We start from the raw sequence: 12,113 nt of genomic DNA, 5'->3' as shown, positions 1-12,113 counted from the left end.
TCAACTGGAACAATGTGATGCAATCGTGAGTTACAATCAAAGGCAGAATAACCCATACTCAAATACTTATAACCCTGGATGGAAGAGCCATCCCAATTTTTCTTACAGAAATAATCAAGATCAAGGACCATCTATGGGGGTAAGACCAAATTTTCAAGCTGGGCAACAAAATTTTCAACATCTATCTTCTCAAGGCTTACCAAAGTCAAATATTGAAAAGATGCTTGAAGAAATTATCTCAAGTCAGAATGAAATGAAGCAAGATTTAGCAAAGCTCATTCAGAGAATGGATAATTCTGATAAGCATCAAAAGATCCAGGATAGTCAAATTGCCCAACTAGCTTCCTCATCATCCAGAGCACCAGGACAACTTCCAGGAAAACCTGATGTGAATCCTATGGAGCATTGCAATAGAATTGAGCTTAGGAGCGGACGGATCTTGGGAGACTCCCAAGTGACCGCTTCAAAAGGGATACAAAAAGAAGAAGAGCTCTCTCCTCTTATACCAAATCAGATTCAAGCTAATGAGGAGAGTACCATTGAGGTTGAAGAGACTCTTCCACTGAACCATCAGAGCAAAGCTGTCCCTTTTCCTCAGAGACTTACAATGCTCAAGAAAGATGAATAATTTGGCAAGTTTTTAAAAAAAAGTTAAGGAAATTTGTGTAGAGGTACCTCTTATTGATGCTATTCTTCAAATGCCTAGATTTGCCAAATTCCTGAAGGATCTCATGTCAAACAAGAGAAGAAGGGGAGAGGTTGAGACAATTGCGCTTAGTGAGGAATGTAATGCTATTTTGGAGAAGAACACTTCCCCAAAACTAAAGGACCCAGGGAGCTTTTATATTCCTTGCAACATAGGAAAAGAATTTTTTGAAAAAGCTTTTTGTGATTTGGGGGCAAGTGTTAGTCTCATTCCCTATTCAATTTGTAATAAATTAGGTCTCAAAAACATTAAACTTACTACTATGACACTTCAACTTGCCGATCATTCCTGCAGGTACCCTTTGGGTATTTTAGAAGATGTGCCAGTAGAGGTGGATGGGAATGTTATTCCCATAGATTTTGTCGTGCTGGACATGGAAGAGGACCCCAGGATTCCTATCATATTAGGAAGACCTTTCCTTGCTACAGCTGGAGCTATAATTGATGTCAAAAATCATAAGCTTTCTTTGGTAATTGGTAAGGAAAGGTTGGAATATGATCTATCTAATATCTCTAACCATGTCTCGTCTCTTTGAAATGCTTGTAGCAGGACAAGCATTTATAAACTTTAGGAATGGAATTTCCATCCTCATGGAAGGCCACCAAACGAAGGAGACAATGTGGTGGAAGATGTTGGGAGAAGATCTCCCAACAAAAACGAAAAGTATATCTGTCCTCCAAGGGCGAGGAAAAGAAGTGAATGATCAAGTTTGGTCGAGCTAAAGACCTTAAACAAGCGCTTCTTGGGAGGCAACCCAAGGGTTCTTTTAGTTAGTTAGTTTTGATTTGTATTTTAATTTCTTTTAGTTTGATGCATTCTTTTGATTTTGTTATCGGGTTAGGTGCAAGAACGGAGTGCTACGCACTGTAACGCTGCCAGTAAAGTAAAGGAAAGGTTAGTCCGTCGGACACGGCCGGCGTGATCTCCGGAGGAGAAAAGGTATAGGCCGTGTCCCAGACACGGCCGTGTAAAGAATCCAGAAGAAGGATGGAGGCCGTGTCCCGGACATAACATAGTGAATCCAGAGAGGGAAGAGGGGGAGGCCGTGTGGATCTGCACGGCCCGCGTAGGAGAGTTATTAAAGTCTTCTTTCTACCTTACACGGCCAGATCTTGGCCGTGTTCCGCACTCCCCCAACTCTCCAAAACATATCTTTCTCTCCCGATCTCTTAAAAACTCCTCTCTAATCTCTCAAGATCTCTTAGATCCGATTCTCCTCCTTTCTAAGACTTGGACTTTTTGTTCTCCTAACCTAAGATCTTTGTTCTTTGAGTTCCATTTTTCCAACTCTAGATAATTCTTCCCCTATCTAAACTCATCAAGATGTCCAATATTTTGAAGAAACTTCGCAAAGGAGGTGGTGGATCCAGTGGAGACAAAGAGAAGGAGCCGTCAAGGGACAAAAGAAAACAACCAGTGAAGGGCAAAGGCAAAAGGACTTCACGCAACGAAGGTAATGACAATGAATTCAATATTGTGTTTAGAAATGATGATCAAGTAACTAGATTTGCAATTCTTGTCAATAGAAAGATAGTGTGTACTAGATATATGGACACAACTGTTCTTGATATGCTTGGAATTAGGGAAGATGTAGATTTGATGATTGGGCTTTTGGATTGGAGTGATATTATGTATACACATTTGCCTACATATCCTCGTCTTGTTTTGGAATTTTTAAGTTCATTGGATGTCCATTTTACTAATGAAGATGATTATTTTGGAAAAATCTCTTTTAGACTAATGAATCAAGAATTTCTATGGGCATTTAGTGACTTTAATTCTTGTTTTGGATTAACCACCGGTAGCCCTCGTAGGTTTGATCCAAGGTTTAATTGGAATCATTTTTGGAATGCAATAACTGGGTTAGATCAACCTTATGAGCCTTCAAGAGCTAAGGCCTCCCATATGCAAAACCCCATCTTTAGGTATCTACATAGAGTCATGGGTAAAACTATTTTTGGTAGGGGAGAGAGTGATGGGGTGGTTAAAAAATAGAGCTTTATGCTTTATGGGCTATGCTTTATAAGGTTGAATTTGATTCTGGTTTTCATTTTGTTCAAACCTTATTAAGATCTGCTAGGGCATCATCGGGATCAATTGTTTTTGGTGGTTTGATTACCCGAATAGCTTATAATTTAAATCTTGATGTTGATGGGTTGGAAATAATTCATAGTAATGACATGATTGACATTGATGCATGTCTTGCTATGAAAATGATCGTTCGGGATGAGAATGGTTTCGCGTTTCTTAGGAGGAGTGGTTCTCCTTTACCCCTTCCTTTTCCTGAACGAACTACTATTCGTAACCCGACTAATTGGGTAATTTCTGAGTTAGATTTTGAGGATAACCCTTCTATACCTGGAGACACTGAGCCACATCATGAGCCCTCGTCATATGGACACCCGCAGCCTTCTAGTTTTATGGAGCCCGCTAGGCATTCTTTTGCATATGGCACGGTATCTTTTAGGTTTGATTTTTCAGATTTTCGTACGTCTCTAGAATCACTTCATGAGAAGCAAGATTCCCAACGAAAAATGTTGGAGGGGCGCTTCTCTTTATCTGATGATCAGTTTAGGGAGGTACAAAATCATTTTCAGTTTACGAGGAATTTTCAAGGTCAAGTGGCTGAGTTTGTGCAGGATTATGATACTGATCAGGCTAGGATGAGAGATTTTATGCAGAGCATGATGCTTACTAGCCAACAAGTAGATGCTTTATATGAGTATCATAGATCTTTGGGGTGAGATTCCAGGTTTTCCTAGTTTTCCTATTGGCCAACCACGTCGTAGACCTCCTTTCCCTCGTCCACCTCCACCTCCTCCACCATATTGATTTCATCGAGACGATGAAAAGTTTAAGTCTGGGGGGGTGTCATGTACTGTTTAGTTTGGTTTTCATTTTCAGTTTTTAGTTTTTGTTAGTTTTTCATGTTGGTTCTTGTTGCTTTATTTTGCTTGCTTTTGAAATAATCATGGCAAAAAAAAATTTGAGAACATCAAATCTTCACTTATATGCTTTCTTGGATTCAAGTGAAATGTTAGCACGATTATTGTCTTGATTCATGGTGTTCGAATGATGCTAGTAGTAAACTTTGTGTAGTTCTTTTTTCTATCTTGGGAAGCATTAATAAGCTGAGAATCTTATGGTAATGAGTTTTAGTTTTGGTTCAACCTTAAGGATTTTATCTTCACTACACTTGTGCTTGATGCTTGAATAGTTGATGTCATTGAAATAGTCATGATTCATCTTGTTTGCTTAGTACTTGGTTTCCATGGTGATTTCTCAACTTTCATTTTGGTTACTGGATGAGGCTCAAATCATTAAAGCTCATTTGGAAAAATCAAAATATCCCAACATGTGTGCTAAAAAGTACATTTGTGAATAAGTTTTGCACAATGCAAACACTTATAAAAAAAAAAAAAAATAAGGGATATAAAAAACAGTTGTCATGAGTGAAATCTAGCAAGTCACCCCTTTGAGACCGAGTTAGGTTACTGGGGAAATGACTGCTTAGCTTCCCTTGAGATTGAGCACACCTTTGAGACCTTGGGTTAGTTGAGAAATATGAACCAAGTGAATGGTAAGTAAGTGCCTATCACTGGTTACTTGCCTTTCATTGGAAACACTAGGAATTCAAATTTGATGACGACTTGACTAGGACATGGATTGAAACTTGAAGGGTGTTGAGTTGCTTTTACACTGTGCACAAGATTCTTATGCTTGAACCATACTTTACTTGTTTCTATGATCATGCTTGTTAATGAAACTTTTTGATAGAGTTAGGAAAATGCACTAGGTTTTATGAATGTGTTGTAGAACATATGAATTTAGACTGCAGCATTTTGCTTGAGGACAAGCAAAGGTTTAAGTCTGGGGGTGTGATGTGCGTAGATTATATACTCTTTTATGCATGTTTTTACGCACATTTACATACTTTGAGCATGCTTGATCTATGCATTTTTATACTTCCAGCTTTCCTTTTAGCATATTTACTCTTTTAGTTCGGAGATCTATTTTTTGTGCATTTTCTGTACACAGGAGTCGATTTGGTGAAGAATCTACATCTTTGGGCAAGCCTTGGAGGAAACAAAGGGAGAAAGCACCAGGCCGTGTATCTCACATGGCCCTGCACTGGTATGGAGCTCGGGCCGTGTGGAGTTTGGCACCAACAGAAGAGGAAGATGACATGGCCGTGTGAACCTCACACGGCCGTGTCAAGATTTGAAGCCAACCAGCGAGGAAGCCTTACATGGTCGTGGTGGATCTACACTGCGTGAGGTTCCGAACCTAGCAGTGTGGTCGTGTGCACCACTGACCGGTGTGACATTTCCGGATAGTAGAAGGGTCCTGGCCGTGTGAGTCACACGGCTGCAGCAGGCAGAAGGAATCGGACATGGCGTGTGAATCTCACACTGCCGTGTCACGGGCCGGTGTGGCGCCCGATTCCTCCTCTATTTAAACCCTCCTTCATGAATTGAAAGGGATCTCCCTTTGGGAGAAGGCAAGATTTGGTGGTTTCTCCCATTCTTGGGAGGATTTCTGGGCGATTCTAAGGGAGTTCTTGACGATTTCGACTCCGGAGCGAGGATTGGATCCGAAGACGAGGCTTCTTCGTAGATAAGTTTTCTCTTTCCCCCTTTTCTTGGTTTCTTGGATTGGGGATTTAAGAAATGCTTGTAATCTTCATTTCTTCGGATATTCTTCCTCGATTCATGGAGTAGATATTGTATTTTAGGATCAAGGGAGTATTTGTATGATGGATTGATGTAATCTCTTATGGATTTGCCATTTTCTTGTTTCAATGACATTGTCTTGCTTGTATCAATTAGATCTTGAATGATTAATGGTGGTTTGTGCTTAACTCTCATTCTTGATTGATTGTTTGGATTTCTTGTGGACTTTGTAAAGATAAACTCTCACTCGATCATCCGAGGGATCCACGTGACAGGTGCAAGCCCGTGTAAGGACGTTTGAGAGATAATCTTGAAGAGGAAATAGGAACATTCAAGAGAGTAGAATGGATTTTGTGATTAGTTTTTTGTTTCTTGATAGATTAATAAGTTGTGTGCTTCTATGTTGATATCCGAGGAGGCATAGTAATAGGTGCGCTTCTGTGTAAGGACAACGTAGGTTCACGTCTAATTGATCATATTTAGATACATTTCTCAGTCCTTAGCCGGTTGTCTATTGCAAGAGAGAACCGGCAACTTTCTACAAGTGCTTGGCAATTGAGGGATAAGAATTGGTAAACCATTTACATTCAATAAATCTTACAAAGAAACCGAAAAATTGGGAGCATAATGGTTTTATAATGGTTTTATAATCGTTGATGCTATAATCTTCAAATCTTATAATGTTGCCAAACAATCTTATGTAGTGCTATAATGGATGCATAATGAAAAATTTGGCAAGTTTTTAGAAAAAGTTAAGGAAATTTGTGTAGAGGTACCTCTTATTGATGCTATTCTTCAAATGCCTAGATTTGCCAAATTCCTGAAAGATCTCATGTCAAACAAGAGAAGAAGGGGAGAGGTTGAGACAATTGCGCTTAGTGAGGAATGTAGTGCTATTTTGAAGAAGAACACTTCCCCAAAACTAAAGGACCCAGGGAGCTTTTATATTCCTTGCAACATAGGAAAAGAATTTTTTGAAAAAGATTTTTGTGATTTGGGGGCAAGTGTTAGCCTCATTCCCTATTCAATTTGTAATAAATTAGGTCTCAAAAACATTAAACTTACTACTATGGCACTTCAACTTGCCGATCATTCCTGCAGGTACCCTTTGGGTATTTTAGAAGATGTGCCAGTAGAGGTGGATGGGAATGTTATTCCCACAGATTTTGTCGTGTTGGACATGGAAGAGGACCCCAGGATTCCAATCATATTAGGAAGACCTTTCCTTGCTACAACTGGAGCTATAATTGATGTCAAAAATCATAAGCTTTCTTTGGTAATTGGTAAGGAAAGGTTGGAATATGATCTATCTAATATCTCTAACCATGTCTCGTCTCTTTTAAATGCTTGTAGCAGGACAAGCATTTATAAACTTTAGGAATGGAATTTCCATCCTCATGGAAGGCCACCAAACGAAGGAGACAATGTGGTGGAAGATGTTGGGAGAAGATCTCCCAACAAAAACGAAAAGTATATCTGTCCTCCAAGGGCGAGGAAAAGAAGTGAATGATCAAGTTTGGTCGAGCTAAAGACCTTAAACAAGCGCTTCTTGGGAGGCAACCCAAGGGTTCTTTTAGTTAGTTTTGATTTGTAATTTAATTTCTTTTGGTTTGATGCATTCTTTTGATTTTGTTTTCAGGTTAGGTGCAAAACAGAGCGGCGTGTGCTATACACGGCGGTAAAGGTTGCGAGAGAAGGGAAGTGTCGCCGTGTCATCCGGTGGTGGAGACTGAGATCTCCAGGAGAAAGGTATAGGCCGTGTCCCGGAACACGGCGTATAGAAAATCCGTGAAGAAGGATGGAGAGGCCGTATCCCAGACACGGCCGTGCGAAGAATCCCGAGAAGAAGGATGGAGAGGTCGTGTCCCGCATACACTACTGCACGTGAATCCGAGAGAGGAAGAGGGGGAGGCCGTGTGGATCTGCACGGCCCGTGTAGGAGAATTATTAAAGTCTTCTTTCTACCTTACACGGCCAGATCTTGGCCGTGTTCCGCACACCTCCAACTCTCCAAAACATATCTTTCTCTCCCGATCTCTTAAAAACTCCTCTCTAATCTCTCAAGATCTCTTAGATCCGATTCTCCTCCTTTCTAAGACTTGGACTTTTTTTCTCCTAACCTAAGATCTTTGTTCTTTGAGTTCCATTTTTCCAACTCTAGATAATTCTTCCCCTATCTAAACTCATCAAGATGTCCAATATTTTGAAGAAACATCGCAAAGGAGGTGGTGGATCCAGTGGAGACAAAGAGAAGGAGCCATCAAGGGACAAAGGAAAACAACCAGTGAAGGGCAAAGGCAAAAGGACTTTACGCAACGAAGGTAATGACAATGAATTCAATATTGTGTTTAGAAATGATGATCAAGTAACTAGATTTGCAATTCTTGTCAATAGAAAGATAGTGTGTACTAGATATATCGACCCAACTGTTCTTGATATGCTTGGAATTAGGGAAGATGTAGATTTGATGATTGGGCTTTTGGATTGGAGTGATATTATGTATACACATTTGCCTACATATCCTCGTCTTGTTTTGGAATTTTTAAGTTCATTGGATGTCCATTTTACTAATGAAGATGATTATTTTGGAAAAATCTCTTTTAGACTAATGAATCAAGAATTTCTATGGGCATTTAGTGACTTTAATTCTTGTTTTGGATTAACCACCGGTAGCCCTCATAGGTTTGATCCAAGGTTTAATTGGAATCATTTTTGGAATGCAATAACTGGGTTACATCAACCTTATGAGCCTTCAAGAGCTAAGGCCTCCCATATGCAAAACCCCATCTTTAGGTATCTGTTAGAGTGTATACTAAAAGCCTAGCTTTTGGTATAAACATTAATCTAGAAATAAGAATCGCATTGGTCAAATGTCTACATTTATGATAAATGTAGTTGCTCAATTAATTTATATTGTAGATAACATGGTGTGTGGTGTCACATACAGAAGATCATGTTATCGGTTCCTTATAAATTATAAACAGTAGCTCACGACCAAGATGGAAAGGAACAAACTATTGGAAGGTCGTAGTGTAATTAGGTATTAGTTTATCTTAACTATATGATTACACTAGTACACTTAGAGTGTATTGAGTAGGACCATTTGAGGTCGTTCCTTTTATACTGACTTTATAAAAGAATAAAGACCTCAGTTATTATGGAAGTGTGTGCTCTTAATCCTAATATAATAACAAAGCACATATATTTGATATTTATTTCTTTAATTTATCAATGGGTGAGATTTAGTTCGATAAATCAATAAACCCGATAAGTTGGGAAATGGTATCACTTATAGTGTGTGTTGTTGATTATAGAAGGAAACTGTGTCCTAGAGATACTAGGTTGATAATGTCCTCAAGAGGAGCTCATTGTTAGAGTGTATACTAAAAGCCTAGCTTTTGGTATAAATATTTATTATGAATAAAGAATCACATTTGGTCAAATTGTCTACATTTTTTTGTAGTTGTTCATTTAATTTATATTGTAGATAACATAGTATGTGGTGTCACATGCAGAAGATGATGTTATCAGTACCTTATAAATTATAAACAGTAGCTCACGACCAAAATGGAAAGGAACAAACCATTAGAAGGTCGTAGTGTAATTAGGTATTAGTTTATCTTGACTATATAATTACACTAGTACACTCAGAGTGTATTGAGTAGGACCATTTGAGGTCGTTTCTTTTATACTGACTTTATAAAGGAACAAAGACCTCGGTTATTATGGAAGTGTGTGCTCTTAATCCTAATATAATAACAAGCACATATATTTGATATTTATTTCTTTAATTTATCAATGGGTGATATTTAGTTCGATGAATCAATAAGCCTGATAAGTTAGGAAATGGTATCACTTATAGTGTGTGTTGTTGATTATAGAAGGAAACTGTGTCCTAGAGATACTAGGTTGATAATGTCCTCAAGAGGAGCTCATAAGGATTGTCATGTTAAACCCTGCAGGTGGACTTAGTCCGACATGATAATAATGTTGAGTGGTTCTACTCTTGGATTTAGATATTAATTAAATGAGTTGTCAGTAACTCACTTAATTAGTGGACATTCGATATCTTAAACATAGGGAGACTAACACACTCATAATAAGAAGGAGCCCAAAAATGTAATTTGGGATTGGTGCGGTAGTTCAATAATAATTCTCTAGTGGAATGAATTATTATTGATAAAATTAACTTGTGTGTTCGGGGCGAACACGGGATGCTTAATTTTATCGGGAGACCAAAACCAATTCCTCCTCTCGGTCCCTATCGTAGCCTCTTAATTATAGAGTACTATACCCACCTATACCCACCTTCTTACCCATCCTATAGGGGCCGGCCAAGCTAGCTTGGAGACCAAGCTAGGGCCGGCCATGGGTATGTTCATGGGTGAATTCATGTGGCCGTCCTTATTAAAATAAAAAGGAATTTTAATTTTAAAATTTTTCTTATGTGGATAATATAATTTAAAAGAGAGTTTAAAAATTTAAATCATTCCTTTTATAAGATTCTACAAAAGATTAAGAGAAGAGTTAAAATCTCTTTCCTTATTTGTAGATTAAAAGGTTGATTTTAATTTTGGTAAAAACTTTCCTTTTAATTATATTCATGATTTAAAAGAAAGTTTAAAAATTAAAAATTCTCTTTTATTAGTTTCTAAAAGATTAAGAAAAGATTTAATATCTTTCCTTATTTGTAGATTGAAAGGAGATTTTAATTTTGAGATAACTTTCCTTTTGGAAATTATCCACATGTTTAAAAGAAAGATTTTAATTTATAAAATTTCTTTTATTAACAAATCATGAAGGGATTAAAATTATTGGAGAAATTTTATAAATTTCTAGAAACAAATTAGGAAGTTTTAATTTTGTTTTTTAATTAAAACTCTCCCTATTATAATTTGAAAAGAAAATTATTTTAATTAAATTTTCCTTTTCAATGGAAAAAAATTAAGGAAGTTTTATTAAATTTTCCTTATTTGCCAAGACCAAGGATTATAAAGGAGAGGGTAGAGGTGTCTATTCTTCCTCTCTTTTCTCCTTGGGTGTGGCTCTCCTTTCCTCTCCTCTCCTTTGTGTGGCGAAACTTTCATGGTGGAGATAGCTTTGGTGGCGGATCTAAGAAGGAGAGAAAAGAAGCCTCTTTTCTAGCATCCCTTGGAGCATGGTGGTGGTGGCCGAACCTCTACATCCTAGGAGAAGTTTTGATGGCCGAAACTTGCAAGGAAGAAGAAGGTGATTGGTGGTTTCTCATCTCGGAAGAACGTTGCCCACATAACGTCCGAGGTTAGAAGAGGAATACGGTAGAAGATCAAGAGGTCTTTCTAGAAGGTATAACTAGTAATTTTTCCTTTCCGCATCATGCTAGTTATTTTTGGAAATAATACTAAATACAATAGGCATACGATTCTAGAGTTTCAAATTTGTTTTCGATATAGTGTTCTTTTGTTTTTCTTTTCCTTGTGATTTGATTGTTCTTTTCGGTTAACCTAAAGTTATTTTAGGAAATTAAATATTAGCTTTCCATAAAAGGTTTTGTCTAGTCGGTGGTGGTTGCTCCCATATCCAAGAAGGCCATGTGCCTCGCCACGTCAGTACTGGGAACCAATTATGGAAATTAATATTTAATGGAATTAATAACTTAAGGTGACTTGGGTCAAACGTGTTAAGTTCCGCAGGAGATCCAAGTCAAAATCTAAAAGAACAAATAGATTAAGTTTTGGATCAAACGTGTTAAGTTCCGCAGGCGATCCAAAATTTAATTTAAAAGAACACATGGTAGCTAGGAAAAGGTTCAGACCTTTGTACAAAATTTTTGATGGAACCTCTAGGTTTTCCGAGTAGCAACCAACAATTGGTATCAGAGCTAGGGTTTTGCCTCTGTGTATTTGGTATTAGGTTAATTATGCACATGTCATACATAATTTAGGTAGGTTAATAGTAAGATGTGCTAACTTTGTGGATGCAGGATCCAACTATTATGGCTTTTAATTATTATGTGTGTGATTGGACCCTTGGACATGTCAAGGACATTTATATGTGTGTGCATGATTGTATTAAAATACAGCAGGAGCTGTTTTATTAGGATTTTATTTTTGATCTAGATATATGTACATTCCTTTTATGGAATATAGGATCAAAATGTAAAATTCTATTTATGTCGCGGATCGAATCTTGCAAAGCGTGGAACTTTCTAAGGACCAGAGGCGCAGCGGAACTAGGAGCAAGATGGAGGCGACAGCTAGACCCGGTGGCGGTGGCCAAATATGGCAGCAGCTTGGGATGACAACACACGGAGGACAACTAGAGATAAAAGCCATAATAGTTGAAAATTAGATTTTCTATTTATTGCTTTTATATTGTGTTGTGTGTGCATGTTAGTTTACAAGTTTAGTAGGCTAGCATAGTTTAAAATTCCTCATTTATAAATAACTAAGTGGGAGAGGGATTTTTAAGTAAATCCCATGGTCTCCATTACTGGTTTGTAAGTGATGCAAACAAGCTTGCGCGTTGGCTCTGAGTGCCTTCCTCCATAACGGATGAGCTTGTTTGCAGATCACTAGAACAGACTTCCATTTTTGGATGACTATAGGAAGTTAATTAAGAGCGTGTGATCTTCCCCAACGGAAGGGGCATAATCTTATTAATGGACTTAGTGTCAAGTAATGGTATACACTTAGACACATCTAATAGTATCCTCCCCATCGGAGTCACTGCTATTATTTGTGTGACCAAATGAA

Source organism: Zingiber officinale, chromosome 1B (assembly GCF_018446385.1).
Source record: "Zingiber officinale cultivar Zhangliang chromosome 1B, Zo_v1.1, whole genome shotgun sequence".
Lineage (NCBI taxonomy): Eukaryota > Viridiplantae > Streptophyta > Magnoliopsida > Zingiberales > Zingiberaceae > Zingiber > Zingiber officinale.
Note: the sequence above shows the minus strand (reverse complement) of the source record.